Source organism: Gossypium hirsutum, chromosome A07 (genome assembly GCF_007990345.1).
Source record: "Gossypium hirsutum isolate 1008001.06 chromosome A07, Gossypium_hirsutum_v2.1, whole genome shotgun sequence".
Classification (NCBI taxonomy): Eukaryota; Viridiplantae; Streptophyta; class Magnoliopsida; order Malvales; family Malvaceae; genus Gossypium; species Gossypium hirsutum.
The window spans coordinates 11,534,490-11,550,932 of record NC_053430.1 but is presented as its reverse complement, the minus strand read 5'-3'; the positions used below and the strand labels follow the sequence as shown (position 1 = coordinate 11,550,932).

Genomic DNA, 16,443 nt, shown 5'->3' with positions numbered 1-16,443 from the left:
CAAATTGGCTTGGTAAATAGCCTATTTTTGTCCATACGGGCAGGGACAGGGGCATGTGTCTTAGCCATGTGTGACACACAATTATGTTACATGGTCGTGTGTCCTCTGTGTTGAAATTAAAATCAAGTCAGTATGCTCCACACGGCCTCACATACGGGCTTGTGACTTGACCATATGGCATATGTCAGTATACCCTACATGTTTGGCACGGCCTAGCACACAGCCTGGCACACGGACGTGTATGGCCATTTTTAGGGCACATGGACTAACCACATGGACGTGTGTGTTGGCCGTGTGACCCAAGTCAGAGAGTTCCACGGGGTCAGACACGGGCTGGGACACAGCCATGTGCTCCCATTTCGAATGTCCACATAGGCGTGTCTTTTGGCCGTGTGAGAGCTCACACGGCTGGGCCACACGGGCGTGTGTCCCCTATTTTGAGAAAAATTTCTTAAGTGTTTTAAGAGTTTCCGAAGTTATCGGTTTAGTCCCGAATTACTCCTATTGCATGTTTAGGGCCTCGTAGGCTCGTATTAGGGACAAAATAATTAGTTGTGCATGAAATGTATATGATTTGATTAATTTTATATGAAGTGTATGTTTAATATGTGATATAAGTTCGGTAATACTCCGTAACCCTATTTCAGTGTTGAATACGGGTGAGGGGTGTTGCAAAATTCCCTTGGGTTAGCTTTTCGCAAGGCTAAATATTCTTCCGCCTCCTTATTACTTGGAGGGCCTGACATAAATATCTCTTCCAACGGGTGGTTCCTCAATAGAATTGAGTTCCTACTCTACAGCTAAATTTTCTAAGTCAAATACTGCAGAACACTCATCAATTGCATTAGGAAATCATATGGATTTAAATGCATTGAATGTTACCTGATCGTCCTAAACATGCATGGTAAGCTCATCATTCTACACATCAATAAGGGTCCTTCCAATTACTAAGAAAGACCTTCCTATGGTGATTGACACATCTTTATCTACTTCAAAGTTTAATATAACAAAGTCAGTATGAAAAATAAATTTATCTACACATACCAATACATCTTCAATTTTTCCTTCCAGATGTGTTAAGGATTGATCTGCTAACTGAAGCATAACTTTAGTTGGTTTAACCTCATCTATCCTCAATTTTTTGAATATGGACATGGGCATCAAGTTTATGCTCGCACCCAAATCACATAGTGCCTTGCCACAATAAGATTCTCCAATGTGGCAAGGTATGGAAAAACATCCAGGGTCATTCATCTTTGGGGGTAGTTTATCTTGTAAATATACGTTGCATTCATTCATCAGAGCTACTGTTTCAAATTCTCCAAGTCATCATTTCTTGACAGGATATCTTTCATGAGTTTGATGTAGTTTGGCATATTCTCAAGAGCTTCTACTAATGGGATGTTGATATGAAGTCATTTGAGTACGTCTAGGAATTTTTTGAACTAGACTTCCTGTTTTTGCTTCTGAAGTCTTTAAGGGTAGAGTGATGGAGGATTCTTAACTTGAACTGGGCACTTTGTCTGTTGTGATGCTTCTGTATTTAACAAAGGTGAAAGTGGAGTTTCAACACTTGGTTGAACTTCCACTACATCTTGAACATCAACTAGCTCTTCTTCTACTCCAACAATGTTAGGCTCTATTGTCTTTCCGCTCCTTAGTGTCAATGCTTTATAGTGTTCTCTCCTCGAATTTCTTAGATTTTTCGTATCACTAGGTAGAGCACTTTGTGGTCGATTCCTAAGTTAAGTTCCAAGTCGGCCATTTGGTTTTCTAGGTTTTTCAAAATGGCTGTTTGACTTTGGATCAATTCATCATTTTTCGCTATGCCTTCAACAGGTTTTCTAAGCCATTAAAAGGTTCAGCTTGAGTTGGTTTTTGAATTTATTGGGTAAATCTAGAGGGCTGGGTTGGTTTGGTTTGGGTTGTGAGCAAGTGTCATTAGGTCCAGCCTCTTGGTTACTCCAAGAGAAATTCAGGTGGTTTCGTTAGGATGGGTTATAAAAATTGGATTGCGGTCATTGCTTACCTTAGTTTTGGTTCTAGTCATCCATATAATACATGGATTCTAGGTTTGATGGGCATTCTTCAAATAAATACCCTTCCCTACAATAAACACAGGTTATATATTCAAACTGATTAAATGGTTGAGCTGCAAAATTATTAAACTCATTAGTAGTAAAATTTTGAAGCATTAAGGATATCGAAGATACCTGAGATACGAGTGAAGTGAGAGCGTCCACTTTATGTATTCCTGTGACTCGTCTTCCTAACATTGTTCGATTAGTCAGTCATGGGTAATTGTATTCTCTCAATGATTTCATAAGCCTCATTATAATACTTAGAAAGAAGAGCACCATTAGCAGAAGCGTCTACTACCATCCTTGTGTGAGCATTGAGACCGTTATAGAACATTTCTAATTGGATGCAATACGGGATTCCGTGATGAGGGCATCTTTATAATAGTTCTTTAAGTCTTTCCAACGCCTCATATAAGGATTCATCATCCATTTGTTGGAAGGTAGTGATCTCATTCCACAACTTAGGATTCTTGCTAGGTGGGATGTATTTCATAAGGAAGAGTTCTGCTAACTCTTACCATGTGGTGATGGAATCTGGTGGCAATGAGTTCAACTAGGCTCAAGCTCTTTCCCTTAGTGATTATGAGAACAACTTTAATCGTAGTGCATTTTCGAGTACTCCAGTTAACTTGAAGGAATAACTCACCTTCATATACAATTTGAGGTGAAGGTAAGGATCTTATCTTTTTTGCTACTCATCCTTCTTCATTTTTCTTCCCTATTAGTTGTCATTTTTTATCCCTTAAGCACCCTATTGTTGTTATTAGTTTTGGCACCATTACTGCTCATTTTATTATTTTCTATGGCCTCACATTGAAGCCTCACAATGAAGCCGCACATTGCAAATCCTTTGCTACTAATTTTTCCTCTTGTGTTGTCATCCATAAAGCCTTCACTTTGCATCTATTTTCCTCATTTGATTTTCTATAGTTTTCCACCATTTATTCCAACCTCTTTTTTACTATTTCGGTCACCAAAGTTGTTCATTTTGTTTTCAGTTTAACCCATTTATTACCGCTCAAAACAACCCTTTTGCAATTAACATTTGTGGTGTTGTTGTACCTTTTAAGCACCACAAGGGGCTGTTGTTTTGATTTTCATTTGCTGCCCTTAATTGTTGTCTTTTTGTGCACTTTTTCCTTATTAAATAAGCCCCTTTACTTGGCTGAATAGTGTCATTCAATTTTTTTTTGAGATCACATCTCAAATCTAGGAAAATGGAAAGCGTAAGTGTGAATTTAGGCAAGATCTAATATTGTTTCTTTCCTAATAATTTTTCTACTTTGGTTGAATGCCTCTAAGGTTATGAGTGATTTTTAATTTCTGATTTATTTATTATTTTGGTCTTAGGAATTGATCTAAACACCTCGGATCAACGGTGACCATGGAATCAATTTGCATATTAGATTAGTGGCAAAACAGTGTAAGTATGCCTTCTGAAAATGGATCTAAATTGTCATTAGTTATTTATTGGTTGGTTGAACCCTTTTAGAGTTGCCTAAGGGTGGTTCTAACTAAGTTTAACGATGTCTAGGTACGAACCCGATCTAGGTTAGTCTAGATCTAAGTTTTGGAGTTGCGAATTTAGTGCTAATCAATGTAAGTATGCTGTGGACTAGCGGATTAAGGTGTGAGTTTTAACAAATAAAATCTATTTGATTAATTATTTAATGCTAATCAATTGTGTTTAATATATGAATAACATATGTTTCGAAACATGATCAAGTGATGATTAAGATGTACTAAAATGCTTATTGATTCTGAATCTAAGGTAAGTGTTCTTATTTAAATTATGTGATGTTTGATTGATTGTATGATAATGAAATATGTTTTGTTTTGACACTTATGTTTTATGATATAATGGCATAATTTTGTTTTTTTCTAGTCTGATCTCTTAATACGAGATAAATTTTTAAAATCGCTATATTTGATTGCATGTTAAGCATGCATATTGTTCTGATTTTGTTTTTGTATGCCATAACGCATAACATAGGGTTGGGATGATATTGAAAGGAGAAATATTCTGGCAGCTTAATGATCTACACTTTCTAATGGTATATTCACATATTCTAGTAGTATATCTGCGATTTTGGTGGCTTGTCCACATATTTTTCTGTTCTGGCAGCTTGTTGCACTATCTAGTGGCTTGTTTACAATTTTGATGTGTTATTAGATGGATGAGTTTTGGGAAACTCTTTTATGGTGTGTAGCAGAGTTGGGTAGAAACATTTTTTGAAAATTTTGCAATGGTTTCTGAATAACTTTGCATCAGCATCATCATGCATACTAATATCTATTAAATTAGAATGCTTATATACTTTATGTTATTTTCTGAAATGTACATTTAAATTACAGTTTGTTATAAGTTAAGACTCACTCTAAGCTCTTTATCTCACCCTCTTAGTTTACTATTTTTATAGATAACCCTCAAGGTTAGGACTTGGGCACAGCTTCTAGAAGATCTTCTCAGATGTTTTCATATTTAAGTATTTTAAATTAAATTTTAATTATTATTTTGGGACTGTAATAAGTTTGTTTATGGATTATGGTATGGAACATTATTTTGGGGATTATTATTCTAATTTGCATAACTTGACCGCATGACAGTAGAGTTTTAAAAACTGCTCAAATGGGTATTTTAAATGATTTCGCTTGAAATTCGGTTTTTAAATAAAATTTATCAGCATCACATTTTTTCGCTACTAATATCGAAAAACGAGTTTTTAATATAATCTAAAATATTTTTGAATAATGATTGAAATTTTTTTTCAAATGAAATACTAAATATATTTATTTCTAAAATTATCAGATTTTTGCGAAATTAAAATAAAGATTGGATTTTGCTTGTTTTAAATTGATAATTCTATAGTTTTAAAATATGTTCAATAATACGAAATTTTAATTTAAACTATTTTTTTATTTCAATATACTTAAATAATTATATAAATAATTTAAAAATTACGTTTGAACTTTTCAAAGTTGACTTCCACCATTCTCATGGCAAATATAACTTTTCGAATTCCATCATAACGTTACTCCTCGAAATAGTAGTACTACTTTTCTTTGAATGGACCCAAAAAAATCTCAACAAAATTTCAATAACAATTCCCATTTAAAATCTCAAGGTCGTTAATACGTGTGGCCTTCAAGTAGTATCATTCAATCACCATCCTAGATGATGTGACTCAAATACTTTCAGAGCACTAATCATAAGCTTTATAATAGCAACGTACATCAAATAGGGTTTTGGGCTGCAGAAAGGTTTTTATACATTGAAATGAAACTGTAGATTGGGACGTTTAAAGGGAATTTTGGGATGAGCTTTTGCTTGATGTGGAACTTACGAATGTGTTCAATCCATAGCCAGAAAATATATACTGTGTTTAAACTATTTTTTTTAATGCTATATATATAAAAAGCTACGTATTTTTTATAAATTTAGAATTTAATTTTTATATTTTTATTTTTAGAAATTTAATTTTTTATTTTTTAAAATTTAAAATTTAGATTTAATTGTAAATATTGTTAAATTTGTTGGTGTAATATTAAAAAAAACTCACTTGATAATATGTTACTAAAAAATAAAGTTATAATAAATATAAATTTAATAAAATAATTTTAATTGTGCCAAGAATTAAATTTAAATTTTGAAATCTTAAATGAGATAAGATTTTGTTTCTGAAATGTGAGGGAAATGAGTAAGGGGGTTAAAAGAGAGGGCAGTTAGGAAGCTGATTAAGGGGAATGAGGTTGATATGTTGCGTCTGGGTTTTGAGGACTAACAGGAGATGAGAAGATGTTATTGTCGAATTGATGGAAATCAAAATAGATAGGAAGAGAGGGAAATAGCGAAGATAAATTGGAGTTTTGAGGGTGTTGAAGTATTTAATTATAGAAATTTGGTGGATATAATCATATATATGATTTATGAGAAAATGTTTGAATCCATCTCGATGAAAGGGCCAAGTAAGGTATGTTCTTTTGAGCTGATTGGAGCATTAAGGATCGACTTTATTGGAATATCAGTGTGCAATTTCACACTTACAGTGATATATATTGAGCATAAGACTTATGGAATTGACACACCTGAAGATGTGAAGACTGAATCGATAATTCATGAGTAAAAACTTGTCTTATTTTTGAGCCATGGAAATGAAGTTTTTGAGATATGGTGGAATGGAATCAAAGATATTTCAGAGACAAAGTCGAGGAAGTTTGGTTTCCTTTATGTTTTAAGCGTGGCGGAAGCATAACTTTTTCTACTGCCTTTTGTTGGTTTATATTGGCCTTGTTCTGGTTTGAGTTGGATTTGCTCTTTTGATTGCTTTAATTGGATTTAATTGTGTGTTCCTATTTAGGTGTGTAGTTGCTGGTTGTATGAGGTTCTTTATGCCCGTAGCTTGGTATCTTTATGCCTTGTTGGAATTAATAAAATCATTAGTATTTGTTGAGAAAAAAGAAAACAACTTTTCACATAATTAAATGTGTAACTTATATGTTTGATATGTGACATTGATGTTACAACATGGAGAGTAACGATGGAAGTTGATCATACATCAGTGAATTTGAGAGTGATATGAACTGCTTTAAGAGGGTGATTTGATTGCCACTAAAAATGTTTGTAATTTGCTTTCTTATGATCCGATATGACAATGATCTTACATCACTGACTGCTTTTAGAAATGATGGAATTGCTATTTTAAATTGTTGGAAATTTTTATGGTTTTTTCCCTAACAAGAAATAAAATTATTTTTAGTGAGAACAAAGCTCTCAATTAATCCAAAACCAAAAACAGCAGCCCAATGAAAGCTATATAAACACCTCAATCAATTCAACACCTCATAGAAAAATAATCGAGTACGTATCAATAGATATCATCAAAACATAATATAAAATACAGTAACAAATGAATAGAATACTTTTTACCACTATACCTCCCCACAATAAAATGTAATTCTAATATGGACAACGGGAAAGTCGACACCAAAAGTAATAATAACATTATTATCGGAAACGGGAAAATCCACAGTAAGATGGCCGACATCCAAATGCTATAGAAAATAAGCTAATTTCGTCTGAATTATTTTTATAAATAATAATTTTGTTTAGATCAATTTTGAAAAAAAAAATCCTACAATAACAAATCAACAAAATACTCTCACCGCCCTCAATAAACTGTAACTCTAATCAACACCCAATACCAAATCAAAGAAGAGACAACAAAAAATCATATCTTATCAAACAATGTTTCAAGTAAAATAAAATTTATGATAATTATAAATTTAAAAGTAATTATAATTTAATATAAATTGCATTAATTACATATTTAAAAATAATTATAATTTAATTTACTATTATTATTTAAAATATTTAGTTAAAATAATTATAATTAAAGTAAAAGCTGATGTAATTTTTTTTATAATTACAATCATTTTAAAAAGTTAAAACAATTTGATTGAATTTTAGCTCAACTGGAATGGGCATTGTTACTAATGTAAGAGGACATGGGTTCGATTGGAATGGGCATTGTTTGCTCGGATTTTCTTGTGATGGAACTCACATTGAACTCCATAGTTCACTATCTTTTTATTTTCATCTGTACAGATAACTCACTAGGTTAGGACGCGGACACGACATCCGGAAGGTCTCGAATCAGACCTTTTTTTATAAAGTATTTTAGATTTATTATCCGATATTTCTATTATTCAGAGACTATATTGATTTATTTTTGAACTGTGGCATGGGACTTAGAATTTAGGTTTTTATAGTATGCATGACATTTAATTTGATTTTAGGATATTAAATTATGGATTTTAATTATTTATGCAAAAAACTTGGTTTTCATTAAAGTTATGTTGAGTATCACTATTCCGCTGCATTACTACGTAAATAGGTTTTGAAAAACATTTAAATTGACAACCACTTTTTAGAAATTAATCACCATAAACAACTAGTTTTGAAACTAAATCATAATCATATTGAAACCCGTTAAGTTTTCTTTAAAAAGTAAAATAAATGTTCTAAACAATTGTTTTTAAAACTCCGATAATTTTGCTAGGCTATTTTTGTGGCCAATGTAATCTTTTGAATTCGAATCTAATGTCTAGGCCGGGTTTGGGGGTTACATGTGGTGGTATCAAAACCTAGGTTTTCTAAACTTGGACTGTGGAAATTTGAGTAACTCTGCATGTATGCATTAAAAAGGGGTATTATAAGGAAACACCATACCACAAATTTTTGAAAAATTGATTTTCTACGAAGAAATTGAATCCGAGATTTTTATGTCATTCCTACTTTAGTTCCTGTTACTTTAAGAGAAACTGCAGACATTAGATTGTGAACACTTAGGAGAAATAACTAATGCTTGAACTTTTGTTTGAAAATTATAAAGATATTTTAAATTTTAAGATTTCGAAAGAAACATTATGAACATTTAAGGTAGGTGTGGTAGGGGTAGGCCACATAGGGCTACACCTATTGAGCTGCCTATTGTTTAGGGGGAAAACCCAATCCCTGATGAGGAATATGTTGAGAACTCTACTGCCAATGATGGCAGAGGCAATGAGAATGGAGATGATACAGTGTCGCAAGTGATGCCAAGGGTTCTCAAAAGGGTTGTTGTAGCCCAAACTAGATTGAGGAGCTTTGGATATATTACAGAGAGGCTTCGATCGAACAGGGCTGAAATATTTAAAGGTATTACTGGAACTGTTGGGAAATGTGCGAATATTGTAGCAAACATGTGACTATTTTCTATTTATTTGAACGATAAATAAATAAATAAAGTAAATTTCACATTTCACTATTACATCTTTTGTATTTATGTCTTTTATATTTTGCATACATCGCGAAATTATGACAAGCAAATATTAGCTCATTGATTATCTATAGTTCAAATTGATGATAAGTGGCATTGTAAAGAATGTCTACATTGCAAGAAAGACAACTTACTTCAGTAGATAATATAAATGAGTCCATAATCCCGTAAAAGAATCAAAGTGAACATTTGATTCAAATACTGAGAAGGATTTTTATGTCGTCTACAATTCCAATTGGAAAGATGGCTAGTCTTGGATATCGGAGCAGTTGATTGCACAAGTAGAGACATAGATGTATTCATTGGTAGAATGATACATTAGACTGGACCCAAGATGAATTAATTCTGAATCTGTTTGTGAATTAATTCACTTACTGTTGAGGCCCAATTTTGGCCCAACTTAAACAAAAAATTAATACCCAACTCAATGCCCCAAGCCCAAAAGAACCCTAGCCCAATACATTAAAGAAAAAAAAAGGAAACCTAAAAAACCCTAACCGTTCAGCCACTTGCTCTCTGTCCCATCACCACTTGCCCCACCGCCACTATGCCACCGCCCATTTTCCTACAAAATTAAGTAAAGAAAAGACAATGTAAAAAAAAAAGGGATTTGTAAATGGCTATAAAAGCCAAACGAAATTGTAAGGATGGGATTCAGCATTTTGTGATAAATAAAAGCAAACAACATTCGATTTCAAGAAAGAATAGAGACCTTAGCAATATCAAAAAGCAGAAAACAGTCCAAACAGAGAATAAAAAATCTAATAGCCGAAGGTGATTATCATCGTTATTTTCTTTCTTTCTTTTTTTGTTAACCTATTTACCCACATATACATATATATTATAGATACGCTTTAAAATAAAAAATATATAAAAAATTTTACCATTTTTTCGATTTTCGGCCACCGCACGGCACCTACGGCAGGCGATGATTGGACCTTTGGCCAGAGCCCTCGCCAACATATGGGCCATCTGCAGAGAGGAGAGCTCTCTCCCCTTTTTTTAAAAAACACCTGATGAAAATGAATTTTTTGGAAGTTTTTAGGCTTTTATAGCCTACCAAAACGGCACCGTTTTCGTGCCCAGGCCTAAACCCAAAAACGGCACCGTTTAGGCGCCGACCTGAGGACCCGACCCGTCTTACCCTGGGATCCTCGTGTTTTCACTAATTGGCCTATTTACGCCCGTGGTCCTTCCGTATTTTTATTCTTTTAATTTAATCCTTTTGTTATTTTTCTTTTATTTTTAAATTTCACCACGTAAATTCGGTTGGAGCTCAATTCGGTCCCTAATGTGTGGATGCGCTAGTGATGGACACGTGTCCAGAAATTGGTTTTATTTCTGTTTGGTCCTCAAAACTCACGCGTGTTTTCGTATTTACCCCCCGTTTTTTATTTAATTATAATTTTCACCTCTGATTCCATTTTTACTCAAATTTAACCCCTAATCAGTTTGATTTTAATCCCTTTTTATCTTTATTTACTTATTCATTTTATTATTAACTCATTTATTTCATTTAGTCATTTAATTTGCCATTGTTATTTTGTTTATTTTATATTTTATTATCCTTACTTAACACTTACATATACATATGCTATATAATATTATTAATAGTTAATATTATTGTTTTTGTTAATGTACTTGTATGTCATATAGGTTCTTCTAATATATATACATTATACTCCATACTACGCATATATATTAGTATTATATTACGTATATTCGTTCTTTTTAAACATTATATATATATATTTTTATGTATATTATGTCTATATTTTAATATATTATGTATTTATATATATATCATGTACATATTATGTATATACTTTGAATATTATCATATATTTATTTTCAATATATATTTATGTAATGTTATTAATAATTGTCTTTTATTATTATCATTATCATTGTATTATTACTATTATTATTATAACATTTTCTTCCTTTTGTAATTACTTATACGCTATTACTTTTATACCAACTAATATATATATATATGTTTTAGCGCACTTATTTTGCTTATATATATCTTATTATTATAGTTTCATCACATATTTATTTATATCTTTGTAAATAATTTCAAATCTTAAATCATTCATTATTTGTATTATCATTATTATTATTACTAAGATATATATATACTATGTAATTTTTATTTTATTATTATTATTATGTATACATATATTTCTTTTATATATATTTCTTATTTCTATTATTACGTATGTACCTTAATACATATATGTATGTACTTTTATATCATTATTATCGTTTTCGTTATCATTGTCATTTTATTTTGCCATTTTTTATATTTATTTATTTGCTTGCGTATTCGATTATTTCATTTTCCTCACGTATGTGTTTACATTTATATGATACTTAGCCTCGTTATTGTTTCATTTTTTTATAATTGCTCATATTATTGTTTTTAGCAATATCACAACTATCATTATGTTATTATTCATATTAATACCCTAATTTGCTTTTATGTTTTACTACAAATCACGTTTTTTACTCAATATATTAAAACAATTCTTTCATAAAAGCAATATCCTGTATTTGGTGACTTGAGATAATCGTGCCCTAACTTACTGGGTTTCGATTTTTCTCATCTAACCCAAATAACGGAATATTCTTTTAAATCACAATACGAGTTTTGAAATAAATGCTTACTCTTGGAGATACGAGGTGTTGTGCCCTAACTTATCGGGTATGACATTTTGTTACCTCAGGATAAGATTTTTGTTAACAAAGGCAATATTCGTCATTTAGAAATTCGAGATATCGTGCTCTAACTTACTGGGTTTCGACTTTTCTCGTTTACCCTAAATAACCGAACATCATTTTTAAAAAAGTTAAAATACATGAATTTTAAATAACGGCCAGCTCATTCTCAAAGTTCGAGATGACGTGTCCTAACTTACTAGGCGTGACATTTTATTACTTCGAGATGAGAGAGTCCTAACATCCGTTTTAATTTATTCGATCATTTTTAAATCAACATTAATACAAAGAGGGATCGTATTTTAAATTCTTTCAAGTTTTCAAATCTTCGACACTAAGACACTAATTAATCAACTAGGTACCAATTTTGGGCGTATCGAGGGTGCTAATCCTTCCTCGTGCGTAACCGAATCCGGAACCTATTTTCTTGATTTGCGTGGACCAAAATCGTTGTTTAAATAAATCAAACCATTTATTAAAAACAACCACTTTTATGAGGTGACCCGATCACACCTCATCAAAAAAGATTGGTGGCGACTCCTCTATTCGTTTTCGTTTCCAAAATCAAGTTGACCGCCGTTTTTCAAAAAAATTGTTTCGACAGCTTGGCGACTCCGCTGGGGACCCAAATAAGAGAGTCAAGCCACAAGTTGATTTACTTTTGTCTTTTTGTCGAAAATTGAAAATTTGATTTTGATATACGATCCTTTTATTGCATTTCACCCATTTTTCTTACGGTTTTCATCATTTTATTCCTATTTTCTTTAATCGCTTCGAGTTTTTATACATATATCCTCGCACATTGCATTGCACTACCGTTGTGGTCACACCCTTTAAGTGGGAGTGAGAAACTACTCCTTCGTGAGATTTTCATCTCTGTGCAGCCATAGGGAAATGTATTCCCCTGAACTGAACTCGGTCTGTATAAGCCTATAATGGATAAAGATCGAGGAACCTGTTGGTTCAGGTACCTTTACTCTAGAACCGGACCCCATGTAGCGAGCCTTAAGAGCCCACCCTAGGTAGAGCCACTCCAAAACCCTAGTGCTTACCTAAGCAAGTGGTATATTTATTATTCTTTGTTTGCTTTAAACTGCGTATGAAATACTGACCTTCTTTGTTTTACTTTGATTGTATTTGCATGGCATTTTCATCACAAAAGGTGTTGATTCACGTTTGGTTGTTAAGTAGATAGCTTATCATGGAAAAGGGGTTTTTTGATAAAGTAGAGGACAACGCGGCTGTTCAGATATGGGCTGAGACAACACAACAAGAGAAAGGTAATAGTCTAACTGAGGGGTACGTGTCAGAGTTGTGGGATTTTACTCGGATCAGCGTAACTCAGAATAATCTCCAAGAGATGAAAGAAATTTGGGGCCAGTGGGATGACGAGATCAAATAGCTATTCTATTGTCATTATGGCGATTTACCTTATTTGCTCGATGTCAAGGTAGACGAACACCTATTTCGAGCCCTCGCCCAATATTGGAATTCTGCTCACAGATGCTTCACTTTTGGGAAAGTAGATTTGGTACCTACTATAGAATAATACACGACCTTGCTCCATTGCCCGAAGATTCAGGTTGACAGAATTTATTCCAGACCTGCCAACGTCCCAGCATTTTTAAAAAAGCTGATGAACATCACAAGGATGAGTGAACAGTGGGTTACTACCCGGATCAAACAAAAATGAGATTGTAAATGCATTCCTTGGAGGAACCTGAGGGATCTAATCTTAGCGCACCCCGACGTGAAGAAAAGGGTAGATGTCTTCACCCTGAGCATTTATGGACTGGTTATCTTCCCCAAAACTTTGGGGCATGTAGACGATGCGGTTTCTGATCTTTTTGACAGGCTTGGTAAAGGGACCACACCTGTACCCGCAATCTTAGCTGAAACTTTCAGATCATTGAATGTTTGTCGAAGAGCGGGTGAAGGGAGATTTATTGGATGTGCACAACTCTTGCTATCATGGTTCTACAACCATTTTTGGAAAGTGAAAAAGGTCTCGTATCGTATCTTCTCTGAAAATTACTCTCCACCGAAAGAGTTAGTAGCTACCCCGAGGCGAGATGATATTACAGAAGAAAATTGGATGACGGTTCTCTAAAATTTATAAGAGGAAGACGTTGAATGGAGAGCCCCGTGGATGGTTCCTGATGAAATATTATACCGATGCAGAGATTTCGATTGGGTTCCCTTGTTAGGAGTATGGGGAGCCGTCGGGTATGCTCCTCTGCTTGCATTAAGACAATACAGATCCAGACAGTTTACACCACCAACATACGGGTTAGCTCAGTGCGAGTTCGTATTCACGGGAAATAATTACAAAAAGATATTTCACGAGATATCAAATGCCTAGAACCAGACTCGTAGAATGAAAAAGTTTACTGTCAATCCCATGACTACTCCTGAGTACGACCGATGGTGGAATTAGAGGATTAATGATAACATCCCTACGTCAGATCAAGGGAATCCTCAGTCGATAGAAGAACACTTGAAAGTAATCCCATCTGAGCTAGAAATCATCAGGAAAGATTTCGAAAGAAAGAGTTTCGAACTAGAAAAAAGGATTGAACAATTGGAGGAAGAAAAAATGCAGCTAGGGTTAGATGTCGATGTCCAGAAACTAGAAGCTGAAAGACTCAGAAAAGGAAAAAACAAGGCTGAAGAGGATTTGGACAGTTTGAAAACGGACTATAAAAAGCTGCGTAGGTCAATGAGAATCGCCGGGTTAGGAAAAACATCTGAACAGTGGCGACAGGAAGTTAAAGAAAAGAAAAGCAAAGCCAACCAATGGGAAGAAAAATTCCACGATTCTCAAGCTCGAGAAGGTGCTTTGAAAAGAAGTTCAGTTGAAAGCCAGAATGAGAATGAAGGGTTAAAGATTTGGGTATCAGAGTTAGAGAGGTCCTTGTATCAGTATCGTACGTGTAATTCTGTAGTCGGGTTGAAAGCTAGTCAGAGCAGAATCGAAGAATTAAAAGAGAATATAGAAGAACTTAAAACAGCACTGCAAAATTGTGAACTTCAGATGGAACTCCTTGAGGTAAATAACAAGCGATTTAAGGATCAACTTCATCAATCCCAAGATCAGGTCCAGAACAGGGACTACGTCATGGGCGAAGCTTTGACTCAAGTGCGAGAAATGGCTGATCACTTGCAAACATTAGCAGTACAAACCGATGTGCTGAGTTTAAAATATGAGTCAGAATCGGACCGAGGCCGAGAGCTAGCTTGGCTTCTTAGACAGGTCAAGGCCTTAAGTATCAGGGCCAAGCCTTATATGTAATCTATTTTATGTAAATAACCTTTTTTTCTAGAAAAGTTACTCTAATGAAATCGAATTAGAATCAACGTTTTTTTACATTCATCACATTTATTGCATTCATGCATCAGCATTGCATCACACGCACTAAAACTCACAAAAACCCTAAAAATCATGGCAGTTACCCTGGAACATCGTTACAGTACAAGAGGAAAAACAAGAGCAATGGACCAAAGGTTAGAGAGATTGGAACAAATGCAAAAGGAGATGCAGGATCAACTACAAACACGTATGCAAGAACAGCTTGCCAAAATCCAGCAAGATGTGAGGGACCAGATGCTGGAGTCCCAGAAAAGTATGATGGACCAATTAACGCATCTATTGGCTGGCGGATTAGAAAAAGGGAAAAGTCCCTTGATCAATGAGGGAGATGATAATGAAGATCCTACCTACCCTCCGGGTTTTGCCCCAGTGGACGTTCAGACACAACCTGATATGTACCCAAGAAGGCCATCGATCACAATTAGGCCCCAACCATTTCAAGCCGGTATTTCGACACTGATGAATTATCAGGCTGGCTCAAGCTCCAATTCGAGGGATAACCCGACTAACCCTGTGGTCCTCAATCTCGATGAAGTAACAGAAACATAAAAGACAAGGGTAGAACTCTCGAAAGAGCTTGAAGAAAGGTGTAGATGGTTAGAAGAAAAATTTAAAGAAATAGAAAGCACTGACTATCGTGGTGGAATCGATGCTAAGGAATTAAGCTTGGTTCCAAACCTGGTACTCCTTCCCAAGTTCAAAACTCTGAAATTTCAGAAGTACAATGGGGCTAGCTGTCCCGAAGCTCACATCACTATGTTCTGCAGACGAATGACAGGCCATGTCAATAATGACCAACTATTAATTCACTGCTTCCAAGAAAGTCTGGTTGGGGCTGCTTCTAGATGGTACAACCAACTGAGCCGCGCCCAGATTAGTTCATGGAAAGATCTAGCACAAGCTTTCATGAAGCAGTACGGTCATGTGGCAGACATAGCCCCTGGTAGAATCACTTTACAGAATATGGAGAAAAAGCATAATGAGAGCTTTAGGTAGTATGCCCAGCGATGGAGAGAGGTGGCCACACAAGTCCAACCCCCTTTGTTAGAAAAGGAAACCACTATGCTCTTCATCAACACCCTGAAGGCACCTTTTATTAACCACATACTGGGTAGCGCAACCAAGAGTCTTTCAGACATAGTAATGTCTGGAAAAATGATAGAAAATGCGATAAGATGTGGGAAAATAGAGGCTGGAGAAAATGCCAAGAGGTCAGCATCGAGAAAGAAAGAGCACGAGGTGAATAATGTGAGCTTATATTCGAAATCGATCACCGTAAGCCAACCAAGGTCGAAAACTACTGGACAGCAGGGCCCACCCAGAAAATATCCCAACACAAAACAAAATAGGGAGAAACTTCAATTTACGCCCATTCCAATGACGTATGGAAGAAAATGGTGGAAAGAGGGTTGATAACACAGAATTCAAGGGTCAGACCCTGAGAAGTAAAGAA

At 34.5% G+C, this 16,443-nt stretch overlaps 1 non-coding gene across 1 annotated transcript; it reads left to right on the top strand.

Annotated features, from left to right (window-relative positions):
* Positions 1–2,437: 2,437 nt before the first annotated feature.
* Positions 2,438–2,543, top strand: LOC121204063 (small nucleolar RNA R71). The gene has a single exon (XR_005898991.1). It is a non-coding gene; the product is annotated as a small nucleolar RNA R71 (small nucleolar RNA).
* Positions 2,544–16,443: the final 13,900 nt, after the last annotated feature.